Raw genomic sequence first — 20,792 nt, forward strand, 5'->3', positions numbered from 1 at the left:
GCCAACACTAACCTGGAACCAAAAGAAAATGAAATTCTGGGAAATATATATAGATCCAGTTTAGTTAAGGTGACATATTAGAAAAACACTACACTATTCTTTATAAACACACAAAAGCATAGCAGTCCAAAAGATTTATACTTTGCAATCTAAAGCTCATTTTTGAATAAGATAGATAATCTATTTTATCTCATTTTAAAACTCAAAAACAAGAAGTCTGTCTGGTGAGCCAATTAAAATTGTAAAGAACTTGCAATCATGAATAGAAATCCAACTGAGTGTGTAGCTAGTTAGTGATTAAGAATAAACTGGAAAGAATGATATTGACTTTCCCTACAGAAAACAATGATTAAACCTCAATATGACAAGACTGTTATTCATTCATCCATCCATATTCCTCGGCTTCATTATTCCTCAACATCTATTCATATGATAAATATTTATTTATTTCCTATGAACTAGTAGTATCCAAATCTGCAAGGCTACAAAAATATAAAGATTTGCCTGCCATTTAAAAACTGATATTTAAGTGAAGAAGCAAGGCATTTTAATATATCACAAAGCAATGTGAGGAAAACTATAACAGGAAGTGTACCCTAAGTGTAGTATTATTATCTGAGAAGGAACAGATATAATGCGTTCAGTACAGATAAACAACCATATGCAGTATTGGTGTATGTTTCTGTATTTCAACTCACATGAAAAATAGGATGCAAGCATTGTAGAGAAATAATTCAGTGCAATATTTTATTTGGCTCCTTTGGTTGGGTATTATGGTTGGTTGATTTTTTTTTTTCTGTTGTTTGCAATTTTTGCTAGGTTGAATATGCAAATAAATATAAAGCTGAAGTAATAACACAGGAGTTTCAGTTTTAATCATGGGTTTTACACAATGACAGTATGGTTAATTTTCTATCTACCAGACATTTCTTATTCTTACTTACAATTTTGTTTTGACAGCAATATGCACTTGGAGGTAAGAAATCATGGCTTTAAATTGGTTTTAAAAGATTCTGTTTTCCTTTACCAGTTGGGTGTTTGAACTAACTCTGGCCAATGATATGCCTGGGAAATCTGGCTCAAGCATTTTCAAGAAAGACTTTACTCTCTTTTGGAAGAATAAATAGGATTCTTTTCTTTCCTTTGATCTTCTGAACTCTTTTGTTCTGGTCACTGTAGCCTGAGGATGTGAGCCTTTGGCCCCTGCATGGTTTCCCTATGCCCTCGCAGACAGTGAAAAGGCTAAGGAGTCACAAGGCAATCCAGTCAAAGCCAGGGTACTGATAAGCTGTCTCACCCAACACTAACATGCCTAACTCCAGCTCTCTTTAAATGGTAAAGAGTCTTCCTGCAATGTGGGACACCAGGGTTTGATCCCTGGGTAGGAAAGATCCCCTGGAGAAGGAAATGGCAACCCCCTCCAGTATTCTCGCCTGAGAAATCCCATGGACGGGGGAGCCCGGCAGGCTACAGTCCATGGGATTGCAAAGAGTCAGACACAACTGAGTGACTTCACTTTCAGGTCTCTTCTTAAGTGGATTTTCTTTCCTTTCTTTTTGGCCTGTGCAGCTTGTGGGATCTTACTTGCCTGACTATGAATCAAACCCACACCCTCTGCATGGGAAGCATGGAGTTCTTAATCACTGGACTGCCAGGGGAGTCCATTATGTGGATTTTTTTTTTTCCATTTTAACGGTTTTTAATGAAAGCTGTAGACAAGATGACTTTATTCTTGCATCTTCTCAATTGTTTCTTCCTTATATTTGCCCTTTTCCTTTCCTACTTGGCGAGATTTGGCTTTACGTTCCAGGATCTTTTTGTGGTCTTTGTCCAGTTTTAGTCTGGTGATAACCACCTTGCTGGGGTGAGCGCCCACATGGACAGTTGTGCCATTAGCCTTCTCCCGCTGCACTCGTTCAACATAGATGACGTATTTCTTCCTGTAAACCTGGACTACTTTGCCAATTTGCTGCCCTTTGTAGTGCCCTCGTACAACCTGAACTTCATCATCCTTTCAGATGGGCATGGATCGAACGTTGTACTTCTGTCTTAGCTCTTTAGAAAGAGGAGAAGACATAATTTTCCTGAGAATGTGGGAAGGCGCATTGAAATGCCTTTTTCGATTCTTGCTTCGGTCAGAAGTCACAAAGGGATTACGTGGATTTTTATGAGCAGTTTTAAGGTGGTAGGTATTATGGTACTTGAAACTGAGACATCCCTAAGATGATGAGCCTTCCATGAGCTAAGAAATATTTGCCTAAATTTAGATATGCTCAAGGTTTTAATTCAACAGAGACATGCTAGTACAATTAAAAGGTAATTGAGAAGAAATTATGGCTCATATGACTTATTATTTGAAAGTGTTTATATTCCTAGGCCTTTATTCAACAAACATTTATGAAGAGATTTCATATACAATGTACTAGAAACTAAAAAGTATGAAAACATGAAAAACAATGCTGACAATGAGCACCACATTTGTGTAATGAGAAAAGTTATTTGGGGCACAAATGCAGAAAACTGGGTATAAGGTGGCAAGTGTCGTTGAGAGAGACACTGAATAAATTTCCAAGGAGTTTAAAAGAACAAGCCTTGTTTTCTTACAGCATCAATGCAAATATTATGAAGAGACTGACATATTTTTCTTTGAAAGTTGGGTGAAATTTGTATAGAAAGATATGATGCAGGAGGATATTCATTTGAAAGGAGAATAATTAACAAAATATGTTAAGGCAGAAGAGGTATATGAAGTTCTGAAGCATAAATAAAAGGCAGCAGTGGTACATGAAATGGATTTTATGTGCAGGTGAGGATGGCAGAATTAGGAAAGCTTTCTATCTCATGTCACATTTCTTTCCTACAGGGATTTGAAATTCAAAGAAATGTTTTGAATGAGATCATCACTATGACCAAAGCCTGCCTCTCTGGAGAAAGATCTGGTTCTAGTGTGTGGAATTGATGGGAAAAGAGAAAAATCTGACCCTAAAAGAATTAACACTAGGTAACTTTTAGAATAGACACTGTGAGTGCTAAATTATAGGAGTATCTGTGTGCTAGTCGCACTAGTATTGATAGAAAATTGTAATTTAGTGGGAAACAGATAATATTGTCTCATCCATCTTTAACCTTATGAGTAGGAAACCCTATTCTTAAGTCTGTTACTTATATATCACTACTTTTTTAAGGTCAGTTCAGTTTAGTTCACTCGCTCTGTCGTGTCCGACTCTTTGCGACCTCATGGACTGCAGCATGCCAGGCTTTCCCTATCCATCACCAACTCCTGGAGCTTATTCAGACTCATGGCCATCATGTTGGTGAGGCCATTCATCCATCTCATCCTCTGTCGTCCCCTTTTCCTGCTTTCAATCTTCCCCAGCATCAGGGTCTTTTCCAAGGAGTCAGCTCTTCACATCAGGTGACCAAAATATTGAAGTTCCAGCTTCAACATCAGTCCTTCCAATGAACACCAAGGAGTGGTCTCTTTTAGGACTAACTCTCTGGGTCTCCTTGCAGTCCAAGGGACTTTTAAGAGTCTTCTTCAACACCACAGTTCAAAAGCATCAATTCTTCAGCGCTCAGCTTTCTGTACAGTCCAAATCTCACATCCATACGTGGCTACTGGAAAATAGCTTTGACCACACAGACCTTTGCTGACAAGTAATGTCTCTGCTTCTTAATATACTGTCTAGGTTGGTCATAACTTTTCTTCCAAGAAGCAAGCATCTTTTAATTTCATGGCTGCAGTCACATCTACAGCGATTTTGGAGCCCCAAAATAACGTCTCTCACTGTTTCCATTGTTTCCCCATCTATTTGCCATGAAGTGATGGGACCAGATGCCATGATCTTAGTTTTCTGAATGTTGAGTTTTAAGCCAACTTTTTCACTGTCCTCTTTCACTTTCATCAAAAGGCTCTTAATTCTTCTTCACTTTCTGCCATAAGGGTAGTGTCATCTGTGTATCTGAGGTTACTGATATTTCTCCTGGCAATCTTGATTCCAGCTTGTGCTTCATCCAGCCCTGCATTTCTCATGATGTACTCTTTATATAAGCTAACTAAGCAGGGTGACAATATATAGACTTGACGTACTCCATTCCTGATTTGCAACAAGTCTGTTGTTCCATGTCCAGTCAGATTACAAAATTTCATCACATAACACATGAATAACAAGAACATTAATTTCCAAAATAATTTAAGCAGGAATAAGTACCACAAGTACTTTCCAAAACTGTCATCTTTTTCTGGAGGTTTGAGTATATCTATTCTTGTATGCATGGAGAGTATTGTGTGAGAAGAATTTAATAAGCTTTTTGAATTGAATATTCCCTTAGAAAATTTAATTTTTCTAATGTATGGACGCTGAAATTAATGCTCTTATATTTTCTTTATAAATTTCATGATATTACATCAGAATTTCCTCTTTTGCAAAAATATATCATTTCAGGAAAGTTTATAAGTTTTAACTCTTTAAGTATATAAGTATTAACAGTTTTTGGAAAACTAAATACTAACCATTCATTAACACATTATTGTACTATTTTACTTCTTCAGCTTTGGAAGTGATATTAGATAGAGAGCTTCAGGAACACTGATAAGATCACATTTTGTTCTGGTTAGCTAACGGTATGTTAAAAGATATAGGACTTTTCTACACATATCCATGGGACTTCCCTTGTGGCTCAGATGGTAAAGCGTCTGCCTACAATGTGAGAGACCCGGGTTCGATCCCTGGGTCAGGAAGTTCCCCTGGAGAAGGAAATGTCAACCCACTCCAGTATTCTTGCCTGGAAAATCCCATGGACGGAGGAGCCCCGTTGGCTTCAGTTGATGGGGTCGCAAAGAGTCAGACACGAGGATCACAATAAATTGTGGAAAATTCTGAAAGAGATGGGAATACCAGACCACCTGATCTGCCTCTTGAGAAATTTTTATGCAGGTCAGGAAGCAACAGTTAGAACTGGACATGGAACAACAGACTGGTTCCAAATAGGAAAAGGAGTTCGTCAAGGCTGTTTATTGTCACCCTGTTTATTTAACTTATATGCAGAGAACATCATGAGAAACGCTGGACTGGAAGAAACACAAGCTGGAATCAAGATTTCCAGGAGAAATATCAATAACCTCAGATATTCAGACGATACCGCCCTTATGGCAGAAAGTGAAGAGGAACTCAAAAGCCTCTTGATGAAGGTGAAAGTGGAGAGTGAAAAAGTTGGCTTAAAGCTCAACATTCAGAAAACAAAGATCATGGCATCTGGTCCCACCACTTCATGGGAAATAGATGGGGAAACAGTGGAAACAGTGTCAGACTTTATTTTTCTGGGCCCTAAAATCACTGCAGATGGTGACTGCAGCCATGAAATTAAAAGACGCTTACTCCTTGGAAGGAAAGTTATGACCAACCTAGATAGCATATTGAAAAGCAGAGACATTACTTTGCCAACAAAGGTTCGTCTAGTCAAGGCTATGGTTTTTCCTGTGGTCATGTATGGATGTGAGAGTTGGACTGTGAAGAAGGCTGAGTGCCAAAGAATTGATGCTTTTGAACTGTGGTGTTAGAGAAGACTCTTGAGAGTCCCTTGGACTGCAAGGAGATCCAACCAGTCCATTCTGAAGGAGATCAGCCCTGGGATTTCTTTGGAAGGAATGATGCTAAAGCTGAAACTCCAGTACTTTGGCCACCTCATGCGAAGAGTTCACTCATTGGAAAAGACCCTGATGCTGGGAGGGATTGGCGGCAGGAGGAGAAGGGGACGACAGAGGATGAGATGGCTGGATGGTATCACTGACTCGATGGACATGAGTCTGAGTGAACTCTGGGAGTTGACGATGGACAGGGAGGCCTGGCATGCTGTGATTCATGGGGTCGCAAAGAGTCGGACACGACTGAGCAACTGATCTGATCTGATCTGATACATATCTATGTGGCAATTATAAGAATCCTTAGATGAAATGATTGCCTATACTTCCCAAGGTATTCAACAGATGACAAAACACACCAATACAGTTGGATTTTGAAATAAAGTCCCAAAGAAAAATAAAATTTTTAAAAATTCTGGAGATGTACATCATAGTGACTATAGGTAATTACATTGTATTATATATTTGAAAACTATTAAAGAGAGTAGATCTTAAAAGTTCTTATCACAAGAAAAAAATTGCAACTATATGTGGTGGTGAATGTAATCTGGACATTGCCATGATCATTTTGCAATACACACAAATACTGAATTATTAATTTGTACACCTACAATTAATATAATGGTATATATTAATTATATCTTAGTAAAACAGAGAAGAATAAATAAGCAAATTGACCAAGGGGTAAGATGTATTTTCATTAAATTTTTTAAATTTTAGTTTCAGGGAGAAATAATTGAAGAAGATAATTAGCGAGTTCTGTTGTAGTTCTAGTGTGTCAAGGGGTTTTCAATTATTTTAAGATTTTTTAGATTCTTTTTTTCCCTTTTGTTACAAGAATAAGAAGACATATTTTATTGGGTAATAGAAGATGTAAATATAACTGCATAGACAAAAATATTATGAGAAAACAAATGAGAAAAAACTTATCTGTAATAATGATAAATAACTTTATAATATACATTGTATTTGGGATTGGCACACGAGAATAGGTCAGATTTATGCAGACAGATGGAAGAAAACCATCTTCAACATAGAAAATGCTCAGAGGAAATACACAAAACCTAGAAAATTTGTTTTGAGAGTAGAACTCAATAAAAGTTTTAGTTGACCTTGGCATTTTCATAAATTTAGATGTCATAAGATATATGATATTTGTTCATGATTTAGTGAAAAGGCAATGCTTTTACTTTATTGCTTTTATTTTAAAAAGTAGATAGAAGGTTAAAGAAAAGTTCATTTGAGAGGGAGATATTGAAACTTCAAAAATGTGAGTGAGAGAGATAGAGAATTCACTTAAGAAAAGAAATTAATAGTCCCAGTGAACAGATACAACAGAAGAAAGGGTCACAGTAGTTGCCACTGATTTCCTTATTCATACTTCTTGGCATTCAACAAGCATATCTGCCAAACTTTGCATTAGTTTTCAGGGCACATGGGTGTGCACAAAAGACATAACTTACTTCCATGAAGCATTGGTAGAAAAAGATGTAAAACCATAAAAGATACCTAGATATATGATTACTTATTTTAATAGGAGCTATAATGTAGATAGTACTGTGAGAGAATAATGGTTTAGGCAAAACTGGAGGGCAGTCATTGCTGGAGGAGAACAGTCAAGGCGAAGGAATTTCTAGGTAATGAAATCTGTGAGCACAAACTTGAATTGGGGAGGTCTTCAGTGCTAGAGGAATTATAAGAAGAGGAGAGCTCCTGGAAGCATTCTGACCTAGGGGAAGCATGGCACATGATGAAATCAGGGAGGAAGGCAGAAGAATGATTCATCACTTCCAGCATCACAGATGTGATTTTAAGTACAACTGAAAGACATTATAATGCTTAAGATAATCAATTAAAAATTTTTTTTAATGATTCATAAATCTGGGTGCAGGACATATGAGAAAAAAGAGGAGGGGCGAAATTCTCTCATCTGGGAAGAAATGATAATAGAGACTAATATAGAGGTAGTAGAATTTGTAAAAGTTGAGAGATTTGAGATATTATTTGGAATAGAAACAAGAAGACATTTTAGAGTCTTTTACAAGTGTATTTGAGTCTGTGTGACATTAAAAGTTTAATTTTTAAAAGGTGCATTTTCTAACGGTCAAAATGAATTTGGAAGATAATAGAAATTAATAATATTAACACCTATGTGACACATATTTCCCAGTTAGATTCTAGCTGCTAACAGAGAAGGCAATGGATATATAAACTAAAAACCACATTTTAGACAAATATAATTCCAAAAACTTTAGCTGATATATTATTATAAAAGGCTTCCCAGGTGGCACCAGTCGTAAAAGAATCCTCCTGCCAGTGCAGCAAATACAAGAGATGCAGGTTCCACCCCTGGGTAGGGAAGATCCCCTAACATAGAAGATGGCAACCCATTCCAGTATTTTTTCCTTGAAAATTCCATGGACAGAGGAGACTGGTGGGCTAGAGTCCATGAGATCACAAAGAACTGGATATGACTGAGCAAGCATGCACTCACACACACACATGCACAGACACACAAGCACATCATTCAAAAATATATTCCTGACCAATGTTTTCTTAAACCAAATGGTAGAAAATGTTTCCAATAAGGTACTCGATTATATCATTCCAGTTAAGAATAACACACTGTGAGCTCTGAATTTGTTTATTATTCACTTGAAAATAGTATTACAATATGAAAAAAATGAACTGGGATATTTGTCCCCTCCCTATTTCTTTAAATCAATAAACTTCATTGAGCACAAATTATCAAAAACTGCTGGAAATCCTGTCGGTATAAGTCCTTTGTTTAAAATAATTAAAAAGAAAAAGGAACAAGTTAAGATGGTTATTATTGAAAATGAAAAAGGAGAATTAAGAGTTGTTAAAATGACCTCTAATGTTAAGAATCTGGAGAAGGCAATGGCACCCCACTCCAGTACTCTTGCCTGGAAAACCCCATGGACGGAGGAGCCTGGTGGGCTGCAGTCCATGGGGTTGCTAGGGGTCGGACATGACTGAGAGACTTCACTCTCACTTTCCACTTTCATGCATTGGAGAAGGAAATGGCAACCCACTCCAGTGTTCTTGCCTGGAGAATCCCAGGGATGGGGGAGCCTGGTGGGCTGCCATCTATGGGGTCACACAGAGTTGGACACGACTGAAGTGACTTAGCAGCAGCAGCAGCAGCAATATTAAGAATCAAGTACTGCTACATGCAAATATGATTGTTTCACCTGATCATTTTAGGTTGTTCAACACAGCAAATTAGAATGTAGATTGTAAGAACTGCCATTCTTACTGCATTTTATTTTACTGCATGCTGTTTACTGATTTTTGCATACTGGCTACAGATAAGTTTCTAAATAGTGACCTCTCAAAGTAATCAGAATGTTAGAAGAAAAGGCAATTACTGTGTGTCAGTTAAGTGTTATAATAAATTGAATATTCTTTTGTTGAATTTTATAATAAACATTAGTAATATTCATTTCTTTAGTAGGCAGAAAGCCCAAAATTTAAATAAACATTGAAACAGCATGCTTGTATTTTGTTGAGAGTTTATAGGACAAGAGCTAAAGTTTAATCTTGAAGAGAATTTTCCTAAGATTCCTGGCTGTGAAACAATAGAAGACATTTTGGAACAGAGATAAAATAGTTAATACAGTTTACTTAGAATATGGGCAAATCAACAATGATGATTAATTTAATACTCATGTGATAACAAACATAATGTTAATCAATTTTATTATCAATATATTTAGGACAATAAATTTTATTAGTGATTACTAAATTTTCATGGGAATAAGAAACTGCCATGCATTTCAATTTCTAGCCATTAACACAAGTCAGTTAACACAAAGCTGAAAAGTTTTTACCAAAGTTCAATTATATATTTTTAATCTTAACATAGGCTTCTCAGGTGGTTCCAGTGGTAAAGAATCTGCCTGCCAGTGCAGGAGATACAAGAGACATGTATTCAACCCCTGAGCCTGAAAGATTCCCTGGAGGAGGAAATGGTAACCCACTGCCGTATTCTTGCCTGAGAAATGCCATGGACAGATGAGCCTGGCACGCTACAGTCCATGGGGTCGCAGAGAGTAAGACACAACTGAGTATATACAGAGACACAATGTTAACATTCCTCTTTATTGGGTATTTTTACATGACATTATATTCCATTTTTTTTTAATCATAACATTGCTTAATAACACTATGGAGACTCAAGTATTTCATGCATTGTTAAAGCAATTTTATGTTAGAAACTATATTGCAAGCAATTCCTATTAACAAAAAATTCCTATTAAGTTGTCCCTTGTAAATTCAAAACGTTATTTGAAAAATTTAAATATTACTAAGTATTAACTATTAAGATATGGTATAATTAAGTCATTTATTTACATATTTCATAAATCATTATCATATAACACTTTTCCAGCAATGAGTGTCTATCAGTGGGTAAAGAGCTAAACTAACTGCCCTCAAGAACTTTATTATCTAATTTTCTATACAGCAAGTGCAGACACATTTTTTATGGGATCAGATTATGATAATGCTATAAATGAAACAAACAAGGAAAAGATAGTAGTGATGAGAGATATTTACAACTATCAACTGCAAATTTGAAAGACTGCATAAAAAAAAGTGAAATTTTATATATCTGAAAAATTGAATATAAAGATATGTTTCTATAATTTTTTCTATAAAAATGGCTGTAAGGCAAAGGATATTAGATACTCTTGCCATGAAAAGAAAAGTAAAAGTGTTAGTTGTTCAGTCGTGTTCAATTCTGCAACACCATGGACTGAAGCCTACCAAGGCTCCTCTGTTAATGGGATTCTCCAGGCAAGAATACTGGAGTGGATAGCCATTCCCTTTTCCAGGGGAATCTTCCAGATCCAGGGACTGAACCTGGCTCTCCTGCATTGCAGACAGATTCTTTACTGTCTAAGCCACCAGGGAAGCCCATATTCCCACTCAATGTGTATACATACACACACAAGCACACACTCACTATTGCCATGGATCTTGTTGTATTACCTTGCAAGTGAATGTATCCCTTCTTAAGCCTGAAATATACTTGTCTGGAAGTTTATCACTGAAAAAAATTTGCCTAATAATATCACTCTAAGTACGTTTTAAATGATATAGTATTAAATATAGACATCGTATTTTTATCCTAGAATCAACAGTATATAGTAGAATTAATAGCTTTCCATTACTTTCTGACAAAGCTACTCTTGAACAATTGTCCAGAAATCTGAGCCCTTGGAAACCCCTTTAATATCTCTATAATTCCAACCCCTATTTCTCAAGTAGTTAGGCTTTTCAACTTAGGCTCTTTTATTCATTCTTTCAGTTACTAACATAACTTTCCTCATAGATCACTTCATGGCAGATAGATGAGGAAAAAATAGAAATAGTAGAGGATTTAAACTTCTTGGGCTCCAAAATCACTGAAGACAGTGACTGCAGTCATGAAATTAAAAGGCATTTCAGTTCAGTTCAGTTACTCAGTTGTGTCCTACTCTGCAGCACACCAGTCTTCCGTGTCCTTCAAAAACCCCCAAACCTTGCTCAAACTCATGTCCATTGAGTTGGTGATGCAGTCCAACCATCTCATCCTCTGTCGTACCCTTCTCCCACCTTCAATCTTTTCCAGCATCAGGGTCTTTTCCAATGAGTCAGTTCTTCCCAAGTTGGCTAAAGTATTGGAGTTTCAGCTTCAGCATCAGTCCTGCCAATGAATATTCAGGACTGATTTCCTTTAGGATGGACTGGTTTGATCTACTTGCAGTCCAAGGGACTCTCAAGAGTCTTGTCCAACACCACAGTTCAAAAACATCAATTCTTCAGCACCCAGTTTTCTTTATAGTCCAACTCTCACATCCATACAGGACTACTGGAAAAAACATAGCTTTGACTAGACAGATCTCTGTTGGCAAAGTAAAGTCTCTGCTTTTAATACTTTGTCTCGGTTTGTCATAGCTTTTCTTCCAAGGAGCAAGTGTCTTTTAGTTTCACTGATGCAGTCATCATCTGCAGTGATTTTGGAGCACAAGAGAATAATCTTTCACTGTTTTCATTGTTTCCCCTAATATTTGCCATGAAGTGATGGGACCAGATGCCAAGATCTTAATTTTCTGAATGTTGAGTTTTAAGCCAACTTTTCATCTCCTCGTTCACTCTCATCAAGAAGCTCTTTAATTCTTCTTTGCTTTCTACCATAAAGGTGGTGTCATCTGCATATCTAAGGTTATTGATATTTCTCCCAGCAATCTTGATTCCAGCTTGTGCTTCACCCAGCCCAAAGTTTCTCATGATGTACTCTGCATATAACTTAAATAAGCAGGGTGACAATATACAGCCTTGATGTATTCCTTTTCCAATTTTGAACCAGTCTGTTTTCCGATTTCCAATTCTAACTGCTGCTTTTTGACCTGCCTACAGATTTCTCAGGAGGCAGATAAGGTGATCTTGTATACTCATCTCTTTAAGAATTTTCCACAATTTATTGTGATCCCCACAGTCAAAGGCTTTGGCGAGGTCAATAAAACAGAAGTAATTTTTTTTTTTTTCTGGAACTCTCTTGCTTTCTCAATGATCCAACAGATATTGGCAAGTTGATCTCTGTTTCCTCTGCCTTTTAAAATCCAGCTTGAACATCTGCAAGTTCTTGGTTCACATACTGTTGAAGCCTCCTTGGAGAAATTTGAACATTACTTTACCAGAGTGTTCTGCTGCTGCTGCTGCTGCTTCAGTCATGTCTGACTCTGTGGGATCCTATAGATGGCAGCCCACCAGGCTCCCTGACCCTGGGATGAGTGCAATTGTGCAGTAGTTTGAACATTCTTTGGCATTGCCTTGCTGAGTTTTCCAAATTTGCTGGCATATTGAGTGCAACACTTTCATAGCATCCTCTTTTAGGGTTTGAAATAGCTCAACTGGAATTCCATCACCTCCATTACCTTTGTTTGTAGTGATGCTTCCTAAGGCCCACTTGACTTCACATTCAAGGATGTCTGACTCTAGGCAAGTGATCACACCATCTTGGTTATCTGGGTCATGAAGATCTTTTTTGTATAGCTTTTCTGTGTGTTCTTGCCACCTCTTCTTAATATCTTCTGCTTCTGTTAGGTCTGTACAATTTCTGTCCTTTATTGTGCCCATTTTTGCATGAAATGTTCCCTTGGTATCTTGAATTTTCTTGAAGAGATCTCTAGTCTTTCCCATTCTATTGTTTTCCTCTATTTCTTTGCATTGATTTCCGAGGAATGCTTTCTTATCTCTCCTTGCTATTCTTTGGAACTCTGCATTCAAATGAGTATATATTTTCTTTTCTCCTTTGCCTTTCACTTCTCTTTTCTCAGCTATTTGTAAGGCCTCTTCAGACAACCATTTTCCCTTTTTGCACGTATTTTTCTTGGTGGTGTTCTTTATCACTGCCTCCTGTACAATTTCACGAGCCTCCATCCATAGTTCTTCAGGCACTCTGTCTATCAGATCTAATCCCTTGAATCTATTTGGCATTTCCCCTGTATATTCACAAGGAATTTGATCTAGGTCATGCCTGAATGATTGAGTTGTTTCCCTACTTTCTTCAATTAAAGTCTGCATTTGGCAATAAAAAAGAATTGATGTTTTCAAACTGTGGTACTGAAAAAGTCTCGAGAGTCTTTTGGACTACAAGAAGATCAAACCAGTCACTCCTAAAGGGAATTAGTCCTGAATATTCACTGGAAGGACTGATGCTGAAGCTGAAGCTCTAATACTTAGGCCATCTGATCCTAAGAGCTGACTCATGAGGAAAGACCCTATGCTGGAAAGATTGAGGGCAGGAGGAGAAGGAGAACAAAGATGAGATGGTTGGATGGCATCACTGACTCAATGGACATGAGTTTAATTAATCTGGGTGATTATGAAGGACAGGGAAGCATGATGTGCTGCAGCCCATGGGGTCACAAAGGGTCAAATAAGACTTAGAGACTTAACAACAACAACCTCATTGATAATGGGTCTTCTCCAACTTATAAATTTCCTTCTTTGAAAGAGCCAGTATCCCATATTCTAAGTACTTGAATATAGCAAATAATATGGACTGAATTAAAAGTGTGTATCATGACTACAATAGAAGAATCTATCACATAATGTACATCTCAGACTGGAAAATTTTCCACCTAGTAAGTTCAAGTAGTGAAGTGAAGAGAATTCACTCAGTTGTGTCTGACTTTTTGGTAACCCATGGACTGGAGCCCTACCAGGCTCCTCCATCCAAGGGATTTTCCAGGCAGCTACTCCAGGTGATATCTGGACCCAGGAATAGAACCCACATCTCTTGTGTTTCCAGCATTGGCAGCAGATTCTTTACCAATGCACCACTTGGAATGCCCTTTTCAGTGTATGGGAAGATGCAAGTGTCTAGGCTCATTGAAATCATTCCTGAGATATGCATCTCAGCTATGTTGGGCCAGAATCCTGAGTTTTCACATTCTAAATTTTCCTCAGGGCTCATTGTAGGGAGTGGCTGCAGTCTGGAGATAGATAGGCATTTACTATCAGTATTTAATACTGGAGATATCAGATATTCTTTCCTTCTTGAGTTACCTCAGGGCTGACCAGCTCACCATCCATGGTGGCTGCAATTGCTGCTGACTGTAACATCCTTGTATATGGATCCAGCAGGAAAAGATTCCATGTCTCAGTTGTCTCGTTATAAAATTATCCCCAAAAACTTAGAATTTGAATACAGCATATCAGTCTACAAGGTAAAGTAAATGAGTAGTACTAGGTTAAATTGCCAACATTAACTGGATCATAGAAAAAGCAAGGGAATTCCAGAAAAACACCTACTTCTGCTTCATAGCCTTTGACTGTGTGGATCACAAAATACTGTGGAAAATTCTTAAAGATATAGGAATACCAGACAACCTTACCTGTTTCCTGAGTCACCTGTATGCAGATCAAGAAGCAACAGTTAGAATCGGACATGGAACAATGGACTGGTTCCAAATTGGGAAAGGAGTATGTCCAGGCTGTACATTGTCACTCTGCTCATTTAACTTATATGCAGAGTACATCAGGAGAAATGCCAGGCTGAATGATGCTCAAGCTGGAATCAAAATTGTCAGGAGAAATATCAATAACCTCAGATATGCAGATGACACCACCCTAATTGCACAAAGTGAAGAATAACTAAAGAGCCTCTTGATGAAAGTGAAAGAGGAGAGTGAAAAAGTTGGCTTAAAACATTCAAAAAACTAAGATCTGATGACATGATCCTTTACATAGAAAACCCTAAAGACTCCACCAGAAAATTACTAGAACTAATCAATGATTATAGTAAAGTTGCAGGATATAAAATCAACATACAGAAATCCCTTGCATTCCTATACACTAATAATGAGAAAACAGAAAGAGAAATTAAGGAAACAATTCCATTCACCATTGCAACGGAAAGAATAAAATACTTAGGAATTTATCTACCTAAAGAAACTAAAGACCTATATATAGAAAACTATAAAACACTGGTGAAAGAAATCAAAGAGGACACTAATAGATGGAGAAATATACCATGTTCATGGATTGGAAGAATCAATATAGTGAAAATGAGTATACTACCCAAAGCAATTTATAGATTCAATGCAATCCCTATCAAGCTACCAACAGTATTCTTCACAGAGCTAGAACAAATAATTTCACATTTTGTATGGAAATACAAAAAACCTCGAATAGCCAAAGCGATCTTGAGAAAGAAGAATGGAACTGGAGGAATCAACCTACCTGACTTCAGGCTCTACTACAAAGCCACAGTTATCAAGACAGTATGGTACTGGCACAAAGACAGAAATATAGATCAATGGAACAAAATAGAAAGCCCAGAAATAAATCCACGCACATATGGACAACTTATCTTTGACAAAGGAGGCAAGAATATATAATGGATTAAAGACAATCTCTTTAACAAGTGGTGCTGGGAAAACTGGTCAACCACTTGTAAAAGAATGAAACTAAAACACTTTCTAACACCATATACAAAAATAAACTCAAAATGGATTAAAGATCTCAATGTAAGACCAGAAACTATAAAACTCCTAGAGGAGAACATAGGCAAAACACTCTCCGACATACATCACAGGAGGATCCTCTATGACCCACCTCCCAGAATATTGGAAATAAAAGCAAAAATAAACAAATGGGACTTAATTAAACTTAAAAGCTTCTACACAACAAAGGAAACTGTTAGCAAAGTGAAAAGGCAGCCTTCAGAATGGGAGAAAATAATAGCAAATGAAGCAACTGACAAACAACTAATCTCAAAAATATATAAGCAACTCCTACAGCTCAACTCCAGAAAAATAAATGACCCAATCAAAAAATGGGCCAAAGAACTAAATAGACATTTCTCCAACGAAGACATACAGATGGCTAACAAACACATGAAAAGGTGCTCAACATCACTCATTATCAGAGAAATGCAAATCAAAACCACTATGAGATACCATTTCACCCCAGTCAGAATAGCTGTGATCCAAAAGTCTACAAGCAATAAATGCTGGAGAGGGTATGGAGAAAAGGGAACCCTCTTACATTGTTGGTGGGAATGCAAACTAGTACAGCCACTATGGAGAACAGTGTGGAGATTCCTTAAAAAACTGGAAATAGAACTGCCTTATGATCCAGCAATCCCACTGCTGGGCATACACACCGAGGAAACCAAAAGGGAAAGAGACACGTGTACTCCAATGTTCATCGCAGCACTGTTTATAATAGCCAGGACATGGAAGCAACCTAGATGTCCATCAGCAGATGAATGGATAAGAAAGCAGTGGTACATATACACAATGGAGTATTACTCAGCCATTAAAAAGAATACATTTGAATCAGTTCTAATGAGGTGGATGAAACTGGAGCCTATTATACAGAGTGAAGTAAGCCAGAAAGAAAAACACCAATACAGTATACTAATGCATATATATGGAATTTAGAAAGATGGTAACAATAACCCTGTGTATGAGACAGCAAAAGAGACACTGATGTATAGATCAGTCTTATGGACTCTGTGGGAGAGGGAGAGGGTGGGAAGATTTGGGAGAATGGCATTGAAACATGTATAATATCATGTATGAAACAAGTCACCAGTCCAGGTTCAATGCATGATACTGGATGCTTGGGGCTGGTGCACTGGGACGACCCAGAGGGATGGTATGGGGAGGGAGGTGGGAGGAGGGTTCAGGATGGGGAACACATGTATACCTGTGGCAGATTCATTTTGATATTTGGCAAAACTAATACAATATTGTAAAGTTTAAAAATAAAATAAAATAAAAAATAAGATCTGGCATCTGGTCCCATCACTTCACGGCAAATAGATGGGAAAACAATGGCAACTGTGATAAACTTTATTTTCTTGAGCTCCAAAATCAGTGTGGACAGTGACTGCAGACATGAAATTAGAAGATATTTCTATTTGGAAGAAAAGCTATGTCAAACCTGGAGAGTATATTAAAATGTAGAGACATCACTTTGCTGTCAAAGATCCATTTTGTCAAAGCTATGGTTTTTCCAGTAGCCATGTATGGATGTAAGAGTTGGACCAGAAATAAGACTGAGTACCAAATAATTAATGCTTTTGAACTGTGGTTCTGGAGAAGACTCTTCAGAGTCCCTTTGGCAGCAAGGAGATGGAACTAGTTGGAGATCAATGCAAGAGATGCAAGAGACACAGCTTTGATCCCTGGGTTGGGAAGGTCCCCTGGAGGAGAGCATGGCAACCCACTCCAGTATTCTTGCTTGGAAAATCCCATAGATGGAGGAGACTGGCGGACTACAGTCTATGGGGTTGGAGAGTCGGACACAACTGAAGCGACTTAGCACATATGTCCATATTATGTGTGATCTTTAGTCGACCTAAAACAAAAGTTCCCTATGAACATACAGAAAAACAAAATGAATGGGGAGAAGAAAGTACCGTACAAAGTTGAGTTACTTAATGATTCATGGGCTTCCCTGATGGCTCAAACAGTAAAGAATCTGCCTGCAATACAGAAGATCTGGGTTTAATCCCTGGATAGCGAAGATCCCTGGAGAAGGAAATGGGAACCCACTACAGTATTCTTGCCTGGGAATCCCATGGACAGAGGACCCTGGCAGGCTACAGTCCATGGGGTCGCAAAGAGTCAGAAACAACTGAGTGACTATCACTTACTCACTCATACCATGTAATAATCTCATTAGCATTTTCTACAGATACTGGATTTGACAAATTAGCTATTCACAGAATAGAGAAAACTTGGTAACATTTGATAAAATGAAAAATATAGTAGCTGTAGGGCCCGGTATTCCATGAAAAATTAAAAAAAGGAACCTACATTTCATCACTAAAAGATAAACATTGCAAACATAAAGCTTGATACGAAAATATTTTGGAATGTTTACCTCATATCTGCCCCTTTCTTAATCAATGCTGCTGCTGCTAAGTCGCTTCAGTCGTGTCCAACTCCATGAGACCCCATAGATGGCAGCCCACCAGGCTCCCCCATCCCTGGGATTCTCCAGGCAAGAACACTGGAGTGGGTTGCCATTTCTTTCTCCAATGCATGAAAGTGAAAAGTGAAAGTGAAGTCGCTCAGTTGTGTCCGACTCTTCACGACCCCATGGACTGCAGCCTACTAGTCTCCTCCATCCGTGGGGTTTTCCAGGCAAGAGTACTGGAGTGGGGTGCTATCGCCTTCTCCTTTATTTATCCATGGTAGCCAATTAAAGAGTTTATTTTTAGTATAGAAATTACAAAGAATATTACAATATTATTAATTGAGTAATACTAATGTAATGACATTTCCCAAGACTGTGTATATTGCTTTTGGTTGCTTATTGCTCAGGGGCAAATAAAATAACTCAATAAATTCATGCCAATACTGAGATTTTCTTTCTAAATACCATTCTTCATTGTGATCTTTTCTTTAAATCTACCTAAATGAGAATGAGTTCATTTAGATTCTATAATATTTTAAATATCTCCATGAAACTTTTAAAGAATACTGCATACTGTGTAAGAATACTTAAAATAAATCTCTGATTAACCAGATAGCATAAGAAATAATGGGAATATATTTAAGATGCAGTTCTTTAAAGGTAAGAAATATGTCCTGGACTTCCCTGGCATTCCAGTGGTAAAGACCATGTTGCCAATGCAATGGGTGCAGGTTTGATCCTTGGTTAGGCAACTAAGATCCCATGTAATGTGCAGCATAGCAAAAAAAAAGTCCCAGTCAAGATATCAGACAACAGAGGAAATAGAGACAGTGATTTATATTATTGTAAAGGAATAGATGATCTTCTAATTAAATACAAATATGCATTATTTATTATCTTGAAAGCTAATTTGATAAAGATCCCTAAAATAACTTGAAATTTCCCCATATACAAGAGCTTTTGTAAACACTGATCCCTTATGAATGTTGTGAAAATTTTTAGTGGAGTATCATACCAAGTAACAGAGAAACATGTTAAAGCATCATTTTTCTCTCATATTTTGAAAGACAAGCTTTTTCCTTTTCTATTTTCCTTGATTTTTATTTTGCTAGGATATTCTAGATAAAAATTTTGGACAATCAAAGAATAATTCCTAGAATAATTTTTAGTTATACATCTGAAACACCCATTTACCATGCCATATTGTATTATCACCAACAATTACTGCTTTTAATGAAAAACTCTTTCATTGTGACAAGCAGCAGGCCCTCCACATTATTTCTACATATGCAAATATGTTCTTGAAATACATACAATAGCAGCATCCATTTCTTTGTTTAGTGGTGGTTGATGAAACTTTAAACTGAGGCATATATTTATCTTCCTTTGACATTCATGATCAATAGTATGCATTAGAAAACAGTGAATTTGTGTTGTTATAGAAATATTTGATCGTAGGATGAGTAGAGTTAAGATCCAGAAATAGTTGAAGGTCTTTAAACTCTTTTGATTTGTGTCACATGTATCAGGAAGAAATAATTTCTTCTTCCTCTCAAATGTGATTTCAGTATCAAATATTATAAATAAATATCCCTTCTAGCTATTTGGGGGAGAGTTCATTTTCATGAACATGTTAGTCATTGTTGTTACACATTTTCAACACAGATTCTCCTGCATCCTCTCTTGTTGCTATAATTAGATATCTGTATACCCTTGTCTTTTGATCTTTTATTGTCTTTGCTAGCTAACATTTAACAAAATGACCATGTTATTTTTAGGAAACTTAAAACAGCTATTCTCATGTCAAAGCTTAATTTGATATTGCTGTTTATATTATAAAAATTAACTTCTCCAATAATAAATGCTTATAATTTCAGAAAATATACTGTGTGATGCATGAAGTGACGGAGAAGGCAATGGCACCCCACTCCAGTACTCTTGCCTGGAAAATCCCATGGATGGAGGAGACTGGTAGGCTGCAGTCCATGGGGTCGCTAGAGTCAGACACAACTGAGCGACTTCCCTTTCACTTTTCACTTTCATGCATTGGAGAAGGAAATGGCAACCCACTCCAGTGTTCTTGCCTGGAGAATCCCAGGGACGGGGGAGCGTGGTGGGCTGCCATCTATGGGGTTGCACAGAGTCAGACATGACTGAAGAGACTTAGCAGCAGCAGCAGCAGCATGAAGTGAAGTTAAACTCTAGATATTTGACTGCAATATTAATAAGCAGGGGTTGGATTATCTTCTTACTTGCAAAACTGAGTATTTTCATTGCTTTCTGATTTCTAGGAAATTTGTGACTCTTTGATTGAAATTCAGGCTTCTCTTGTGGCTCAGCTGGTAAAGAATCCGCCTGCAATGTGGGAGACCTGGATTTGATCCCTGGGTTGGGAAGATCCCCTGGAGAAGGGAAAGGCTACCCACTCCAGTGTTCTGGCATGGAGAATTCTATGGACTGTATAGTTCATGGGGTTGCAAAGAGTTGGATACGACTGAGTGATTTTCACTTTCACTTTCTTTCACTTCATACATACACATACATATATACATATATTACACACACACACACACACACACAGACATGGGCTTCCCTGGTGGCTCAGATTGTAAAGAATCTGCCTGCCATGAGGGAGACCCAGGTCCCATCTCTGGGTCAAGAAGATCCCCTGGAGAAGGGAATGGCAATCCACTCCAGGATTCTC

At 37.5% G+C, this 20,792-nt stretch overlaps 1 pseudogene across 1 annotated transcript in view; it reads right to left on the minus strand.

Annotated features, from left to right (window-relative positions):
- Window positions 1-1,695: 1,695 nt before the first annotated feature.
- LOC147356950 (large ribosomal subunit protein uL24 pseudogene) overlaps window positions 1,696-20,792 on the minus strand; it is a 51,151-nt pseudogene continuing 32,054 nt past the window's right edge. Inside the window, exon 3 of the transcript XR_015142897.1 lies at window positions 1,696-2,207. The product of XR_015142897.1 is annotated as a large ribosomal subunit protein uL24 pseudogene (transcript). The remainder of the gene's footprint in view (window positions 2,208-20,792) is intronic.

The sequence above is a fragment of the Bos grunniens genome, chromosome 16 (genome assembly GCF_055505025.1).
Source record: "Bos grunniens cultivar Pamir isolate PY7600 chromosome 16, Bosgru_T2T1.0, whole genome shotgun sequence".
NCBI lineage: Eukaryota > Metazoa > Chordata > Mammalia > Artiodactyla > Bovidae > Bos > Bos grunniens.